The sequence below is a fragment of the Podarcis erhardii genome (assembly GCF_964252035.2).
Source record: "Podarcis erhardii genome assembly, chromosome: 8".
In the NCBI taxonomy this organism is placed as follows: Eukaryota; Metazoa; Chordata; class Lepidosauria; order Squamata; family Lacertidae; genus Podarcis; species Podarcis erhardii.
In genome coordinates, this window is record NC_138499.1 from 2,725,315 (window position 1) to 2,743,014 (window position 17,700).

Sequence of the window (17,700 nt, forward strand, 5' to 3'; positions counted from 1 at the left end):
AGCCTTTGTGTCTTAGGGCCCTCATATTTTCGGAACCGCCTCTCCTGGTCTGCCCCGTAGAGGACCTTAAGGTCCATGAATAATCATAGTTTAGAGGTCCCGGGCCCTAAAGGAAGTCAGACTATCCTCCACCAGGGCCAGGGCCTTCTCAGTGATGGCTCCAATCTGGTGGAATGCTCTGTCCCATGAGACCAGGGCCCTGCAGGATTTAACCTCCTTCTTTCAGGCCTATAAGACAGGGCTATTCCGCCTGGCTTTCAATTTGAACTTAGCCTGATCTTTTATTCCCCTTCCTTCCCTCCCCCTCCCCTTTTTATGAAGATTACCCGCTCTGGGATCCCACAGCTAATTCTCTCCTGGTCTCCTCGCTGGCTCAAATAGGACTAGTTTAGCCAGCTAGCCTTGGTGATCATCTAATGTTTATTGGATGGATTTCCCCCATAAATTGATTTTTAATTCTGAATTTATTGTTATTCCCGTTTTATACTCTATTTTATGCTGTTTTTTGGTTGCATCAATGAAGTGTTTTAAATTTGTTGTTATCCACCCTGAGCACGGTTTTCTGAACCGGGAAGGGTGGGGTATAAATAAAAAATATTATTATTTATTTATGGCTATGCTCTGCATTGGAGGCAGCAATGCTTCTGAATATCAGTTGCTGGAAACCACAGGAGGAGAAAGAGGTCTTGTGTTCGAATCCTGATTGCAGGCTTTCCACGAGCATCTGGTTGGCCACTGTGAGAAGAGGATGACGGACCAGATGGGCCACTAGTCTGATCTAGCAGATTCTTCTTATGTTCCTATGTGATCCTCCTTTCAATTCTGCTTTACTTAATAATACTACTAATAATAATAAATTTTATTTATACCCCGCCCTACCCAGACAGAGCCGGGCTCAGGGCGGCTAACACCAATAAAATCACAGTAAAAATATAATAGGGGGGAAAGGGGGGGCAATTTAAAATACAGGTTAAAATGCAATTTAAAATGCAGCCTCATTTTAAAAGTAGCCCATAAATCAAGACCGTAAGGGGAGGGAAGACATAAGGGTCAGACTGAGTCCAAACCAAAGGCCTGGGGGAACAGCTCTGTCTTGCAGGCCCTGCGGAAAGATGTCAAGTCCCGCAGGGCCCTGGTCTCTTGTGACAGAGCGTTCCACCAAGTTGGGGCCAGTGCTGAAAAGGCCCTGGCCCTAGTTGAGACCAATCTAGCCACCTTGTGACCTTGGACCTCCAAAATGTTGTCATTTGTGGACCTTAAGGTCCTCCGCGGGGCAGACCAAGAGAGGCAGTCCCATAGATACGTGGGTCCTAGGCAGGGGCTGGGGGGGGGGTGATTGGTCAGCAGTTCTGTAGTTGCAATGAAAGGGGGTTGGACTAGATGTCCTTCAGGGTACCTTTTCCTATGAAAAGTTTCTAATTGGTTAATTTAACCCACGAATTGACCAAACATCACACTACTTAAATAGAAAAGTGAGCCAGTCTGTACACATTTGTCTGGTTGCAGAAATGCATCTCAGATCTCAGAGAGGCGCAGTTTTTGAGTGTCAGGTGTGCTTTGGTGCACGTTTTGGTTTAAGAAGGACAAATTCGGTGGTTTCTCATCCAAATGCAAACAAGATCAAATTTCTTCCCCATTCCTCGCCTACGCTGTGACCTTTTAGGTGGCCTGAGAAACCTAAAAAGAGCCTGTTTGCTGGATGAGGCCAGTGTCCCATCTAGCCCAGCATCCTGTTCTCAGAGAGGCCAAGCAGATGCTCATGATGGGGAACCTTCAAGCAGGATTCGAACACAAGACCCCTCTCCCCTCCTGCAGTTTCCAGCAACCAGAGTTCAGGACCATCGCTGCTACCAAGTGTAAAGAAGTGAGCACAGCCATTGGGGGTAATATCTATCAATAGCACTCTCCATGAATTTGTCCAGTCCTGTTTAAGGTGGCTCTTGCTGCTTCCTGTGGCAGGGAGTTCCACAGTCCAACTCCAAGCTGTATGAATAAGTCCTTTCTTTCACCTGTCCTTAATCTTCCAACATTCACCTTCGCTGGATGTTCAGGCATTATAGAGTCAGGAGAGAGAGAAACCTCCTTCTTCTCTCAGTCCATCAGCACCTCCAGTTTTTGCACCTAGTTGGGTTTAATTATTATTTCGCCTGTTAAAATGCAACAGTATCCTTTCATTAATGTTTCTCTTAAGCATATGGGAGACTCAAAGGTAGACTTCTTCTATTTATGGAGCCTCCTCGTGGCTGATAACTATTGACCTGTAATTAGGGATGAGGGAGGGATGGGACTCAGTTGACATTTAAAGGCCAAACTACCTGATCCACACTTTCTAAAGCAATACAGTGGTGCCTCGCAAGACGAAAATAATTCGTTCCGCGAGTCGCTTCGTCTTGCGATTTTTTCGTCTTGCGGAGCACGATGAAAAAGAAAAGCAAACTCGCAAGATGAAAAAGAAAGCAAACTCGCAAGATGTTTTCGTCTTGCGAAGCAAGCCCATGGGGAAATTCATCTTGCGAAGCACCTCGAAAAATGGAAAAACCTTTCGTCTAGCGAGTTTTTCGTCTTGCGAGGCATTCGTCTTGCGGGGCACCACTGTACGCAACTGTAAGGCCTCTCCTCCTCCCAGAGGGAAGGGGTTCTGAGCGGGAGCAACTTCCCGCAGCGGCAGGGAGGCGTGCTCGGCTCCCTGCGCCTGATTCCTTCTGCAGCCTCGGCCAAGCCTTCCAGCCAACCAATAGGGCCGGCTGGTGGGCGGGGCTAAATGCGTTTAAAAAGCCGGACTTCCGGGTTAGCGCCATCGACTAATGGCGGATTCCCTCTGAGCTCCGGAGGGAATCGGCTCCGCAGGATCGGGTCTTGTCCGCAGCGGTGACGCGGGGACCCTTAAAAATCACAGGCGCGGATGCCTGTGAACCTGGTGACTCGGCGGGCACCATTTGTGCCCCCCAATCTGCAAAGGAGCCTTTTTAAAGGCTCCGGAACGGGGACGGGGTGCGGCGCGGTGCTGTGAGTAGACTGCTCCTTCTGCAGAGTGAAGCCGCAAGCCATTGTCGGAGAAGCGCTGACTTTTTCCTTCGAACAATTGGACTTGTAAGAAACAACCCGTGAGTAACATGGAATTTGGAATTTAAAGAGAAATTTTTTGTTGAATTAGGAACGAGCGGGGAGGGGTTAAAAAGGAAGTCCGCCCCCCCCCCCCCCGTAAATAATCTAAAGCAAAGAACCTGCTATCTAAGGTCGAGAGAATCCTTCCTTTCTTTTTCTAAAAGTCTTTAACCTTCATGGTTTGACACCATAAGAAACTTTACCGGAGGATAAAAGATAAATTTTGGGAGCTAAAGTTTCACACACACACCGGACCCGGGGGCGCCCCACGAGAGAGCCTGCTGATGAAGTACTGAAGAGTTTGACAGCTGTCAAAGTAGCTGTCAAAAGGAAAGGAAAAGGGGAACTTTGTTTCTGTCGCTTCTGCTGGTTATATTTGTTACAATTTCTTGAAAAGAAGGGAAGGCTGATATAAACTAACTTGATTATTAGATTGGAGAAGAAATTAAGGAACCAAAACCCCCCTACTCCCTGCTCCTGATTCTTTCTGCAGCCTCAGCCAAGCCTTCCAGCCGACCAATAGGGCCGGCTGGTGGGCGGGGCTAAATGCGTTTTAAAAGCCATGGCAGCGCTCAGCTCCCAGTCTGTTCCTGCTCCGACCTGGTGGAACACTCTGTCACAAAAGACTAGGGCCCTGCGGGACTTGACATCTTTCCGCAGGGCCTGCAAGACAGAGCTGTTCTGCCTGGCCTTTGGCCAGGGCACAGCCTGACTCCCTCCCTCGGCAATCTTCACAGAACTCTAGCCCAATGGTGGCCAGTGGCTTGAATTTAATTAATTTTATAATGAATGATTTTAGAGTGTTGTTTGTGCTGTACTTTTGTACTATTTTATTGTTGTTAGCCGCCCTGAGCCCGGCTTCGGCTGGGGAGGGCGGGATATAAATAAAATTTATTATTATTATTTTTCCGGGTCTCCCGCCCTCCATCCCTCTTAGGTCAGCTTCTTTTGCGTATTGACCTTGCTATGGACTTCGGTTGGTCGCCTTGGTTGCCCAAGGGGCCTGTTAGGACTTTTTATCCATTTGCAAACTGGCACCAGCCTCTTGGTTTTTCCACCTACCTCGTACCAACTCATCACAACTTTCTGGTATTGGTGGTTAGGCATTGGAATAGGTGTGCTGTGTTGGAGGATGGGGTATGGCCAACATCTTTGTTTAGTCGTTTAGTCGTGTCCGACTCTTTGTGATCCCCTGGACCAGAGCATGCCAGGCACTCCTGTCTTCCACTGCCTCCCGCAGTTTGGTCAAACTCATGCTGCTAGCTTCACGAACACTGTCCAACCATCTTGTCCTCTGTCATCCCCTTCTCCATGTGCACTCAATCTTATCCAACATCAGGGTCTTTTCCAGGGAGTCTTCTCTTCTCATGAGGTGGCCAAAGTCTTGGAGCCTCAGCTTCACGATCTGTCCTTCCAGTGGGCACTCAGGGCTGATTTCCTTAAGATGAGGGCCATCATCTACCCCTTCTCTTTTGGGTATTCCGTTGAAGGAATCCGGCAGTCGTGGATCCTGTCCAATGCCCTGCTGGTGGCTAGGGCCATGGCATGACCCCCGGTGACGTCATGGGGGAGCTTCCAGTTGTATTTGCATCAACAAGCTCCTCCCATTGGTTGTTGACCCTGATATGACTCCCGTGGAGTCTGATATTGCTGTTTCATCCAATGCCTAAGCCAATACTACTCACATGCTGTAACCAATAAAAGCTGTGGCCTAATTTTGCCTATTAACCTAAAATAACGTGTCTGTGTGTCTTATTATAATCCTATGCAGGTGGAGGGCCCTCGACTCCCTCGACATGAGCCAACAGTGTGACGCGGCAGCTAAAAAAGCCAATGCGATTCTGGGCTGCATCAATAGGAGTATAGCATCTAGATCAAGGGAAGTAATAGTGCCACTGTATTCTGCTCTGGTCAGACCTCACCTGGAGTACTGTGTCCAGTGCTGGGCACCACAGTTCAAGAAGGACACTGACAAACTGGAACGTGTCCAGAGGAGGGCAACCAAAACGGTCAAAGGCCTGGAAACGATGCCTTATGAGGAACGGCTAAGGGAGCTGGGCATGTTTAGCCTGGAGAAGATTAGGTTAAGGGGTGATATGATAGCCATGTTCAAATATATAAAAGGATGTCACATAGAGGAGGGAGAAAGGTTGTTTTCTGCTGCTCCAGAGAAGCGGACATGGAGCAATGGTTCCAAACTATAAGAAAGAAGATTCCACCTAAGCATTAGGAAGAACTTCCTGACAGTAAGAGCTGTTTGACAGTGGAATTTGCTGCCAAGGAGTGTGGTGGAGTCTCCTTCTTTGGAGGTCTTGAAGCAGAGGCTTGACAACCATATGTCAGGAGTGCTCTGATGGTGTTTCCTGCTTGGCAGGGGGTTGGACTCGATGGCCCTTGTGGTCTCTTCCAACTCTATGATTCTATGACTCACAACACATTCACTCTCTGAAATTGTGCTTCTCCAGGTTTTTGCAGTTGTCCAGCTCAAGTGATGTGTAAAAATACTTTGGGGAAATGAGTGTGCCAATGCTTATATGGGGAAAATAACATACAAAATGCCTTATACTTGGGGATAATGCCTTCCAAAATGTGTGTATTAGGCAAAAAATGTGTACATTATTAGAATGTCACACTAAAATGGTGATGTATTTTTCACATTTTTACAAAAATTATTTTTAAATTTATGTTTTATTGAAAATTTTACAGTGAATTAAGGTAAAACGCTTACTGCGGTTTCAGTGTTTTCACTAGGCCCTAGACGGCTTGGCTGGATGGGTAGGTTGTATACAAATTTAATAAATAAAAGGAATAGAAATCATGGAGCGGTTCCTCCTACGACTGCCCTGGGCGCATCTAAATCTGCTCCACGCCCCGCTGCCACCTGTTGGTAGAGGAGACCTCCCACTGACGTCGGAACCCAGCAGACCCCTAAATAGATTGATGGATTAACGGCCAAGACAGGTGGACTGCAAACCTGTTGGCCGCGCAGCCACGCCGGCGACAGGAGGGAGAGCGCAGAAAGGTAAACGGAGAAAGCAAACTGCGCAAAAACGCACCCAGGACCGCGATGGCAGTCGGATGGATGATTGACAGGGAAGCGTGTAGCGAGAATGAGCGGCTGTGATAGACGTTGGAGCTGAAAAGAAAAGGCGCGTCAGTTACATGCACAGGCAAAGAGGCGACATGCGGCAGATGGACAGCTGAGTGGCAGGTACATTCTGGAGGCAAGAGATTGATGTAGATGCGCAGGTAGTGCGCGCAGAGACGGGAATCTGTGTCAGCCCGTAAGATCCTGGTACAAGGCTCTTGAGCTCTGAGCTTGTACACAGTACCCCAGGGCCCTTTTTAAAAGCGCATTTCCAGAACCAGCATCAGAAACAAAACTGAAGGAAGGGGGAGATTTGCTAAAACTTGCCACGCGGACGCCTTTCCTCCGACAGGAAAAATAAAAAAGCGTTGGGGAGCCGGGGAACAGTCCTTCGACAATTCGAGCGCAGTTTACCCAGGCTTCAAAACACCCTGGAGGAGGCGGAATGCCAAGGGTTGTTTTTTTTTTTCATCCATTAAAAATAATAATAGTAAAAGTAAGGATTTATCTATATTTTTTAAAGACGCGCACACACACAGAGCCCCACATTTCCAAGTCAGCTGAGGAGTGACAAAGTAATTTGCTTTTGGCAGTCTCTCACGGCTGTCTAATTTCCAGTGACACCGCTCAGCTGCTGACTGTACTAACTGTCAGAGTCAATTAGCCGGAAGCTAGGAGCGCAAACTGTTTACGGGTGCTAAAATTCACTCCACACGCTGTGCGGAAGTGAGAGAAAAAATGGGAAAGGGGGGAAAGAAAGAGGAAAGATTCAGGCGCTTCTCGTCTTAATGGCATGAGTGTCGCTGTCACGGAGCTCAGAGAGGACAGCTTGGCCCGGAGAGAAAAGAGAAATAGATGCCCAAGTGATGGGGGAGGAAAGGGTAGCTTCTCACAGAGCCGTTGGAACTCATGGTCTCTGGATAACCTCCTACATCTGCCTCAACCATCCTTCCTGGTGCCCTGCAACTCAGTCCCATCAGGGAAACTGGTTTTATTCTACCCTGTTGGGAACATAGAAGCTGTTGCAATGAGTGGAACAGCAGTTAGGATGAAAGATGAGTGCTTCACAAGTGAAATTATGGACCCATCCCCAAGACCATTAAATCCAGGGTCTAAAATTACTTAGCTGCACCAATGGTTAATTGCTGCCAGTTTTTAACCTGTTTTTATTGTCTTGCTTTATGTTTGTTTGCTGCAAACTTCTTCAGTCCTTTTCGATGCAGCAGAATATAAATATTTTTATCAGTAAATAACAGGAGCACAGGCTGCCAATACACAGAAGTCCTGCTGGAAAATGAAGTCAGCATCCCCATAAAGCTCGCCTGCGGAAGGAAGCATGAAGTGCTCCAAAATCTCCTGGTTGATGGCTGTGTTGACCCTGGACTTAAAGAGGCACAGTGGACCAACACCAGCTGATGACATGGCTCCCCAAATCTCTTTTCTGATGAGAACAGCTTTTGCACCTCCTTTGGAAACCAAGGACCCAGAGTCTGGAGGAAGAACGGGGAGGCACACAATGCCAGATGCTGGAAGTCCAGTGTGAAGTTTCCACAGTCTGTGTTGATTTGGGGTTGATTTGGGGTATGAACAGAGGCCTTGCCAGCAGCCCGGAGCTCACCCTGCCAGCTGCGGAGCAGTGCGGAGGCCTCTGCTTCCGGGGAGAGGGCCCCCATCCCACCCCCAAACCTGGGGAAGAGGTGCCGCCTGCAAGAGGCACTGCAGGGCACACTGCAGCCCCAAACCCCACCAAGGAACTAACCTGAGGAAATCCAGAGAAGACCCTGGCCTGGCGAGAAAAAAAAGTGACCCTGGCTGATGTGAACCAGCTCTTTACTGACCCTTGCCCCACCCCCAGCTTGTAGCCAGGTAAGCCCACTCACCCTCAGTGCACACCAGGAAAAAATAAATGTTAATTTTTTCATCTACAATACTGTCTTGATTATTTTATAGTACAATACACTGATTATTGCCTTCATTCTATGGATCTATGGTCTCGTTAGATAGTAAAATCTGTGTTAAATTGCTGTTTTAGGCGGTGTTTTTCATCATCTGTTGTTGTTGTTTAGTCCTTTAATCGTGTCCGACTCTTCGTGACCCCCTGGACCAGAGCACGCCAGGCCCTCCTGTCTTCCACTGCCTCCTACAGTTTGGTCAAACTCATGCTGGTAGCTTCGAGAACACTGTCCAACCATCTCGTCCTCTGTCCCCTTCTCCTTGTGCCCTCCATCTTTCCCAACATCAGGGTCTTTTACAGGGAGTCCTCTCTTCTCATGAGGTGGCCAAAGTCTTGGAGCCTCAGCTTCACGATCTGTCCTTCCAGTGAGCACTTAGGGCGGATTTCCTTCAGAATGGAGAGGTTTGATCTTCTTGCAGTCCATGGGACTCTCAAGAGTCTCCTCCAGCACCAGAATTCAAAAGCATCCATTCTTCGGCGATCAGCCTTCTTTATGGTCCAGCTCTCACTTCCATACATCGCTATCACTTCCATACATCACTAGAATACATCAATTCACTTTTCCATTACTTTCTATGGAAAAGTGCACCTCTACTTATTTATGTTTCTAGTTATGACCGGACTTCTGGAATAGATTATGGTTGTAAGTAGAGGTTCCACTGTACTGGTAATTCAATACTGAATTGTATAAAATAGTGAAAGGCTTACACAAGCTTGCGTCCAGCTACCCGCTCTACGTTTAAAAAGGGAATGGAAAACTCTGCTAAGTAAAGGAACTTGCTAGTGCAAGTTAGGAAGGATATTAACAAACAATATATCCCTGAACATTCCCACAACTATGAGCTGCCCAAGAGAGGAGACCTGCAGCAGCCATGGAGAGGCCATGGAGGGGTGGCTTATGTAATTCTGGAACTGTCCCTGGAAAACCAGGACACTTGGAGAGTGTGAGGTTCCTGGACCAGCCTAGTGACTTTTTTGATGATGATAATAATAATATAATATTTATTATTTATACCACGCCCATCTGGGCAGCTTCCAACTGAATATTAAACACAATACAGCGTCAGACATTAAAAACTTCCCTAAACAGGGCTGCCTTCAGATGTCTTCTAAAAGTAAAATAGTTGTTTATTGCCTTGACATCTGCTGGGAGGGTGTTCCACAGGGTAGGTGCCACCACCGAGAAGGCCCTCTGCCTGGTTCCCTGTAACCTCACTTCTCGCAGCGAGGGAACCGCCAGATGGCCCTTGGCACTGGACCTCAGTGTCCGGGCTAAACGATGGGGGTGGAGATGCTCCTTCAGGTATACTGGACTGAGGCCGTTTAGGGCTTTAAAGGTCAGCACCAACACTTTGAATTGTGCTCAGAAACGCACTGGGAGCCAGTGTAGGTCTTTTAAGACCAGTGTTATATGGTCTCGGAGGCCATTCCCAGTCACCAGTCCAGCTGCTGCATTCTGGATTAATTGCAGTTTCCGGGTCACCTTCAAAGGTAGCCCCACGTAGAGCGCATTGCAGTAGTCCAAGCGGGAGATAACCAGAGCATGCACCACTCTGGCAAGACAGTCTGCGGGCAGGGAGGGTCTCAGTCTACAACATTTATCAGCCCTGGCCAGCACTGGTCTGGGGAAGGTGGTCCAGGGCAGGCCACATTCTGTTTTCCCCAAAATAAAAATCAGAACCAAGAGATTTGGGCAGACCCTTCCAATCTCCCCAGAAGTTTGTGATAGTATTTTTAGCCAACCCATTTTCTCATTGACTGTGTCTTTTTTTGTTATTATTCTCTCTCCCAGGTGATGGCTTTAGCCAAGACCCCCTGCGCTGCGCTTGCAAAATTTGTGATTGCTTTGGGTGTTGGTAGCAATCTTCCCTACCTCTTGCATTCATCTTTCGAAATATCTTGCAGACTTCCTCATTTCCGACAAAGGATGCATCTGTGTGCTTATCCCATCCTGATATCAAAAGTAGCTGATGGCAGCGCTTCTTAATTTGAAGAGGGTTACACGCTCGTCTTAAAGTTAGCGGGACACAATGTTCTAAGATGCTTACAGTGATGCAATGGTGGCTGAGCCTACTTTAGAGGTCAGAGAAACATCTTTCTCTGAAATGTAACCACCCTGTGAAATGGTATACATGCTGTTTTTTCTTATAAAAAAGCCAGGTAGCGATACTTGCATATGGCCTAAAATAAGCTGTGGATCAGCCAATTTTGAGCCATGAATATTTAGGCAAACTTTAAGTTAAGTGAGTGATACTCAATAATATTTAATAGTGCCTCTCTATCCTACCATTAAATATTATTGAATATTACTCGCTTAAGTTAAAGTTAAAAGTTAAAGTTAAGTTAAAGTTAATAGTGCCACTCTATCCTACCATTATGGGACGCGGGTGGTGCTGTGGGTTAAACCACAGAGCCTAGGACTTGCCAATCAAAAGGCTGGCAGTTCAAATCCCCACGACGGGGTGAGCTCCCGTTGCTCGGTCCCTGCTCCTGCCAACCTAGCAGTTCGAAAGCACGGCAAAGTGCAAGTAGATAAATAGGTACCGCTCCGGTGGGAAGGTAAACAGTGTTTCCGTGCGCTGCTCTGGTTCGCCAGAAGCGGCTTAGTCCTGCTGGCCACATGGCCTGGAAGCTGGACGCCGGCTCCCACGGCCAATAAAGCGAGATGAGCAGCCCCAGAGTCGGCCAGGACTGGACCTAATGGTCAGGGGTCCCTTTACCCTTTACCTTTATGCCCCCTTGTGGTCTTTGGGGAGAAAAGTAGGATAAGAATGCAAGCAAGGAACCCTCTCCTTCTCCTTTCCTTTCTCAGATCAAGGAGCAAAAGCAAGTCATTCCATTTGAAGTTGATCCAGGGCCGGATTGAGGTTTGATGAGGCCCTCAGCTACTGAAGATAATTGGGCCCTTTCTATGTCCAGATGTCCTTTGTCAATAACAAATTGTCACTGTTTTTTGTTTTGTTTGGTTTTCAAAAAAATTATTGATTTTCCATATTTATAAGCAAACAAATAGACAGACAAACAAACATAAATCTTAAGTGTAATAATTCCACTTTTCTTTACATTGTTGGATGACTTTCTCAACTCCCCCAAGCTGAGTTTCAGTGTATCTCATTGTAACAGTTTTCCAAAACTATTTTCACATATAATTTACTTAGTAAATTAACATCTTTCTTTCTTTTCATTTTTACTTTAGACATATTATTCTATAGCATCACATATTTAAATCCTAGGCCAATCTGGTACTTGCAAGTATTTCTATTTAGATTATCTTAGCATATTTAGCTAAATAGTCTTTAAATTTCTTCCATTCCTCCTGGTACTCCTCCTCCTTCTGGTCACAGACTCTTCCGGTCAGGTCGGCTAACTCCCAAAAGTCCATCATCTTCATCTGCCATTCCTCCACCGTTGGTACTTCTTGTGTTTTCCAATTTTTAGCCAGCAAAATTCTAGCAGCAGTTGTGGCATACAAAAACAATCTAGCATCTTTCTTGGGCAATTCCAAACCTTATTATTCCAAGAAGAAAGGCCTCTGGTTTTTTAGTAAATGTATATTTCAACATTTTTTTCAATTCATTGTAAATCTTCTCCCAGAAGTCTTTCACCTTGGGACAAGTCCACCACGTATGATAAAAAGTACCTTCTTTTTCTTTACATTTCCAACATAAATTATCACTCATGGTAAATCTTTGCTAGTTTTACCAGGGTTAAGTACCATCTATACATCATTTTCATAAAATTTTCCTTTAACACCGCACATGCAGTGAACTTGACCCCCTTCCTCCACAACCTTTCCCAGTCTTCAAACATTATGTTATGTCCCACGTCTCTTGCCCAATCTATCATCACAGATTTAACTTATTCCTCTTTTGACAAATTGTCAGTTTTTTGTGTTGAATATATGCTATATGGTCATTTATGGACCTCATAGGTATCTAAAGCCATTTGCACATCACAAAATATGTATTTAATCAAAGCAATCGTTGAACTGAAATACAATTAAGGAGAAGTATATTAATACAGTCCATGCCTCAGGTTACAGACTCTTCAGGTAGCACATTTTTCGGGTTACGGATGTGCCGAAACCCGGAAGTACCGGAACGGGTTACTTCTGGGTTGTTTCGGTGCTTGCGCATGAGCAAAAGCACTAAACCGTGCTTTGCGCATGCTCAGAAGTACCGAATCACAACCCATGCATGCGCAGATGCGGCACTGTGGGTTGCGGACGCTGCGGGTTGTGAACGTGCCTCCCGCACAGATCACGTTCGCAACCCGAGCGTCCACCGTGGTGAAATACAATTAAGAAGAAGTATATTAATAGTGAAATAATTATTAAGATCTAACTGTATGTAGGTTTTATTTTATTTGTTTTTTATCTTATATTTTGGAAATGTACATCCAGTTTTTTTCTCCTTTAATTTTTTTGGGAGCCCCCAGGAGAGTAGGGCCCTAAGCTGTAGCTTGTTTAGCTTATACGTAAATCCGGCACTGAGTTGATCCATAAATGTTACTGGCGTCCATGATTGTTTGATGTATGGTGAATTACATTTGCAATTCTTATTTTATTAAATCCGTGTCAATTCTGTATATTCATTCATTCATTCATTCATTCATTCATTCATTCATTCAATTTATACATCGCACTATACCCGGAGGTCTCAGGGTGGTCCACAAACAAGACCACAACATATACTGTAAAATCAAACCAAAAACAATAACCCAATAACCCACCACCCCAAAGAAAAGCCACATTCTAAAAGGGTGTTGGATGTCAATGAGATCAACCAAAGGCCTGGTTAAAAAGGGACGTTTTTGCCTGGTGCCTAAAGGTGTATAATGAAGGCGCCAGGCAGACTTCCCTGGGGAGAGCATTCGACAGATGGGGAGCCACTGCAGAGAAGGCCCTGCTCTTGTTTTGCCACCCTCCAGACCTCTTGGGGAGGAGGCACACGAAGAAGGGCCTCAGAAGATGATCTCAGGGACAGGGTAGGTTCATATTTCAGAAAACCACATTTCTGCCTTAGAATTAATAAAATAATAATAATAATAATAATAATAATAATAATAATAATAATAATAATTTATTTATACCCCGCCCATCTGGGCAGCTTCCAACAGAACACTAAAATACAATAACCTATTAAACATTAAAAGCTTCCCTAAACATAACAAAAAGTCTAACAAATGTGAATGGTTTCAGGCTTTCATTGTCATGGGATACCTCAGGAATCTGCCAGTTTGAGGACACGCTTCCAATGACCTGCAATGGATGGTGGGTTTCAGCAAGACAGAGAGCTGAAACCCACCATCTGTTGCAGGTCACTGGATTTGTGTGCTTTTCCAGAGACCCCAAAGCTGCATAATGTGACTCAAATGAAAATCCCAGTGGGCTTCCTGAGGTATATCCGCTATCAGGCTAAAACCCAGAGACCCTCCAAAGTCAATAACAGCTTAGCTTTGCCTTCATTTAATTTCCTTCATTCACATTTTAATCAGAGACAAACTCTGACTCTCATTAGCTTGATTTGAAATGGACAAGTCAAATTAATTGAGCTAATTGGAACTGGCGTTCACATTCAACAAAGTTATCATTCGTGGGGGGGGGGGATGTTTCCGTGTAGGAAATAACTGGATAACCAAGTAAATAAATAAATAAATAAATTCAAACCTCTCGTCTTTCTTGTTCTGGTATTTCATTTACTTATAGGAGTATTTCTAAATTGGCAACTCATTCCCCAAAAGAAAATGTGAAGCTGAGTGCAATAAAGTCATCAAAAATGTTACTAAATTGTAAAATATGGAAGAAATAACCATCGCGTTGAATCAAATCAATTCTCTAAAAATGCCTGGCAAATTCTGCCCTCCCTTCCCCACAGGTAGGTGGGGCTTGTGGCACCGAGCGAGGGCTCACCTGGGCGGGTGCCTCCCACCTGTTTGGGCCGGCCTTTGACCCGCCCTCGGTCAGGGAAGACAATGGACAGCCGGCCAGGGTTGGGGCAAAGGCCAAAGAAAAGAAGATGACCCCTTTGTCAAAGCCTCTTGGTTATCTTCCTTCAAGGTTTTCAGCAGGTGCTGAGTATAAGAATACAAGGAGAGCCTGCTGGATCAGGCTAATAATAATAATAATAATAATAATAATAATAATAATAATAATAATAATTTATTATTTATACCCCACTCATCTGGCTGGGTTTCCCCAGCCACTCTGGGCGGCTTCCAACAGAACACTAAAATACAATAACCTATTAAACATTAAAAGCTTCCCTAAACAGGTCAGCCTTCAGATGTCTTCTAAAAGTCTGCTAGTTGTGGTTCTCTTTGACATCTGGTGGGAGGGTGTTCCACAGGGTGGGTGCCACTACTAAGAAGGCCATCTGTCTGGTTCCCTGTAACTTGGCTTCTCGCAGGGAGGGAACCGCCAGAAGGCCTTCAGAGCTGGACCTCAGTGTCCGGGCAGAACGATGGGGGTGGAGACGCTCCTTCAGGTATACTGGGCTGAGGCCATTTAGGGCTTTAAAGGTCAGCGCCAACACTTTGAATTGTGCTCGGAAACGTACTGGGAGACAATGAAGGTCTTTCAAGACTGGTGTTATGTGGTCCCGGCGGCCACTCCCAGTCACCAGTCTAGCTGCCACATTCTGGATTCGTTGCAGTTTCTGAGTCACCTTCAAAGGTAGCCCCATGTAGATCACATTGCAGTAGTCCAAGCAGGAGATAACTAGAGCATGTACCACTCTGGCGAGACAGTCTGCGGGCAGGGAGGGTCTTAGCCTGTGCACCAGGTGGAGCTGTTAAACAGCTGCCCTGGACACAGAATTGACCTGCACCTCCATGGACAGCTGTGAATCCAAAATGACTCCCAGGCTGTGCACCTGGTCCTTCAGGGGCACAGTTGCCCCATTCAGGACCAGGGAGTCCTCCACACCAGCCTACCGCCTGTCGCCCAAAAACAGTATGTGATGGTTCTAGGGGTTGCTCGTGCGTAAACCGGCACCACGCTTGGCTGAGTTACCTGGGTGAACCCTTTCTGTCCGGACAGCCACTCACCCGTGGCTGTCTCAATCGCTGGCAGAATCCGTCAGTGGGCGTTTCTTGAACTTCTTCCAGCAAAGAAGCTCTTTGACGCCTAGTCTCCGCCTACTCTCCCTGCGCGGAAGCCTTCTGCGCAGGGAGGGTGTGGGCAGCGGAGGACCCGTGCTCTCCCCGCTGGTCCCCGGCGAGGAGTCATGGGACTGCCTCGTCGATTCCCCCATCTGCCCCCCTTCTCCACTGCTGCTACGCTGATTTCCTTCCCCAGAAGATGGGCTGCTTCTCCCCATCCCAGGACGCTCTCCGGAATCCCTCTGGAGCCCTCTCTCTCCCTCTGGCTCCGATGGCAGTTCCCTGACACAGTACTTCTGTCTTGTCAGGATTCAAGCTCAATCCATTAGCTGCCATCCATCCTCCAGCCGCCTGCGATGCTTCTGAATCCCAGTTGCTGGAAACAGCAGGAGGGGAGAGATGCTCTCGTGCTCAAATCCAGGCACCCGGTCGGCTACTGTGAGACCAGGATGCTGGACTCGATGGGCTGGATCCCTCAGGCTTTTCTTAAGCTTGATTTTTTAAATGGAGTTTGGATGGCCATCAGTCAGCAGTGATTTCTGCTTTGCAGGGCACTAGACCAGGGGACTCCTTGAGTCCCTTCCAACTCTATGATTCTGTGATGGTTTTAACCTTTAAAACCAGCCTAGGACCCTCGTACCTACGGGACCGCCTCTCCTGGTATGTCCATGGAGGACCTTACGGTCTTCAAATAAAAACATCTTGGAGGTCCCGGGCCACAGGGAGGTTAGACTGGCCTCAACCAGAGCCAGGGCTTTTTCAGCTGTGGCCCCGATCTGGTGGAACGCTCAGTCCCAAGAGACTAGGGCCCTGTGGGACTTGACATCTTTCCGCAGGGCCTGCAAGACAGAGCTGTTCCCCCAGGCCTTTGGCCAAGGCACAGTCTAACCCCTCCTTTGGCAATCCTCACCAAACTCTAGCCTAATGGTTGCCATTCATTTGATTTTGAATTGATTTTAGAATGAATTGATTTTAGAATGCTGTGTTACTTTTATTGTTGTTAGCCACTCTGAGCCCAGCTTCGGCTGGGGAGGGCGGGATATAAATAAAATATTATTATTATTATTATTATTATTATTATTATTCGTTTCTTTATGAGGCCTGCCTGAGGCCCTGCACCAGGCAACTTTCCTCTGAGCAAGTAAAGAGTGCCTTGCCATTCGAATGCCTCTCGAGGTCTCCCTCAGGCAAACCCTGCCTTGCCCTCTAGCCAGACGGGTTCAGCCACAGACACATGAAGCTGTTAGTGGCAGAGAGGGGGCATTGGCGGGTGACACCGGTGGCGCATTATGCGCAATGCTCGCCCTTTGTTGGGGTTATGAGGAAGGCGAGGAGGAGGAGGGAGGGAGGGAGGGAGGGAGTAAACACAGGAGACAGGTTTGTCAGCCGGCTTCTTAAGCGAGAGCCCCGCATGCTACTGAGCGGAGCTTCTCCCAATTAAATTTAACAAGAGACATCCCTGAATCTTTCATGAGCATTCAAAATTTTTTAGTCCAGCTGTCGCTTCTCCCTCCTTCCCCCCCCACCCCCGCCACCCCTCTTCTTTTTAAACGGCACAACACTTTGTCGATCAGGCCTGGCCTTTTGTAGGGACATAAATAATTCCTGGGGTGACTTCCAGAAGCTCCCAGATCCAAGGGGATCCCAAATTTGCCAAAGGAGGGGAGCAGCATTGGGGGACAGCGGTGGCAAGAGGACCCAGGGAGTCCTTCGCTCGGCCTGCCTTTATTTTGATGGGTTCGGCTTTGTTACTATATTATCTGCACCCCCATCTTCATCACGGCTCCCCCCCTCTTCCCCCGCCCGCCCCTCCGTTTACGGCGTGATCGGCTGTCACTTTAATTATCCATCGGCCCCTCGACGTGCCGGCAGGTAACCCAGCCGTGCTCAGGCATCAAAGTGCCTCCCAGGTCTCTGTGTGTTTGTGTGCAGTTTTCCCGCACAGCATCCCTTGCTTTCAATTAAAAGCTCAGAGCCAGCCTGAAAGAGAAGTTGCGGCTTCTGCTAAAAGGAGCAGAGAAGGAAGGGAAGGCGGGCGGTGGAGGGCCGTGTCGCCGGGTTAACAGCTCAGGCGGCGACCGGGGAAAGGCTTTTGCGGGGATGCCTGTGAGAGGAGGAGAGACAGGTGACAAAGAGAGGCAGCTGGGAACCATCCTCTCGATCGCCCGCCCATCTCCAAGCCCTGTTCTGCCTTCCCTGGATGGCCATTGGCTGAAATGCGGTGACATCACAGAATGTTCACGAACGTTCGCCCAGAGTGGCTGGGGCAGACCAGCCAAGATGGGCGGGGTATGAATAATAAAATTATTATTAGCATTATTGTGGAAGTTCTAAGGGACAGGGGCGAGTGCCAGCCATGGCTCGTAGGAGATCAAGGTAGAGGAAACAACAACAACAACAACAACAACAACAACAACAATTTTATGATGTATACCCCACCCACCTGGCTGCG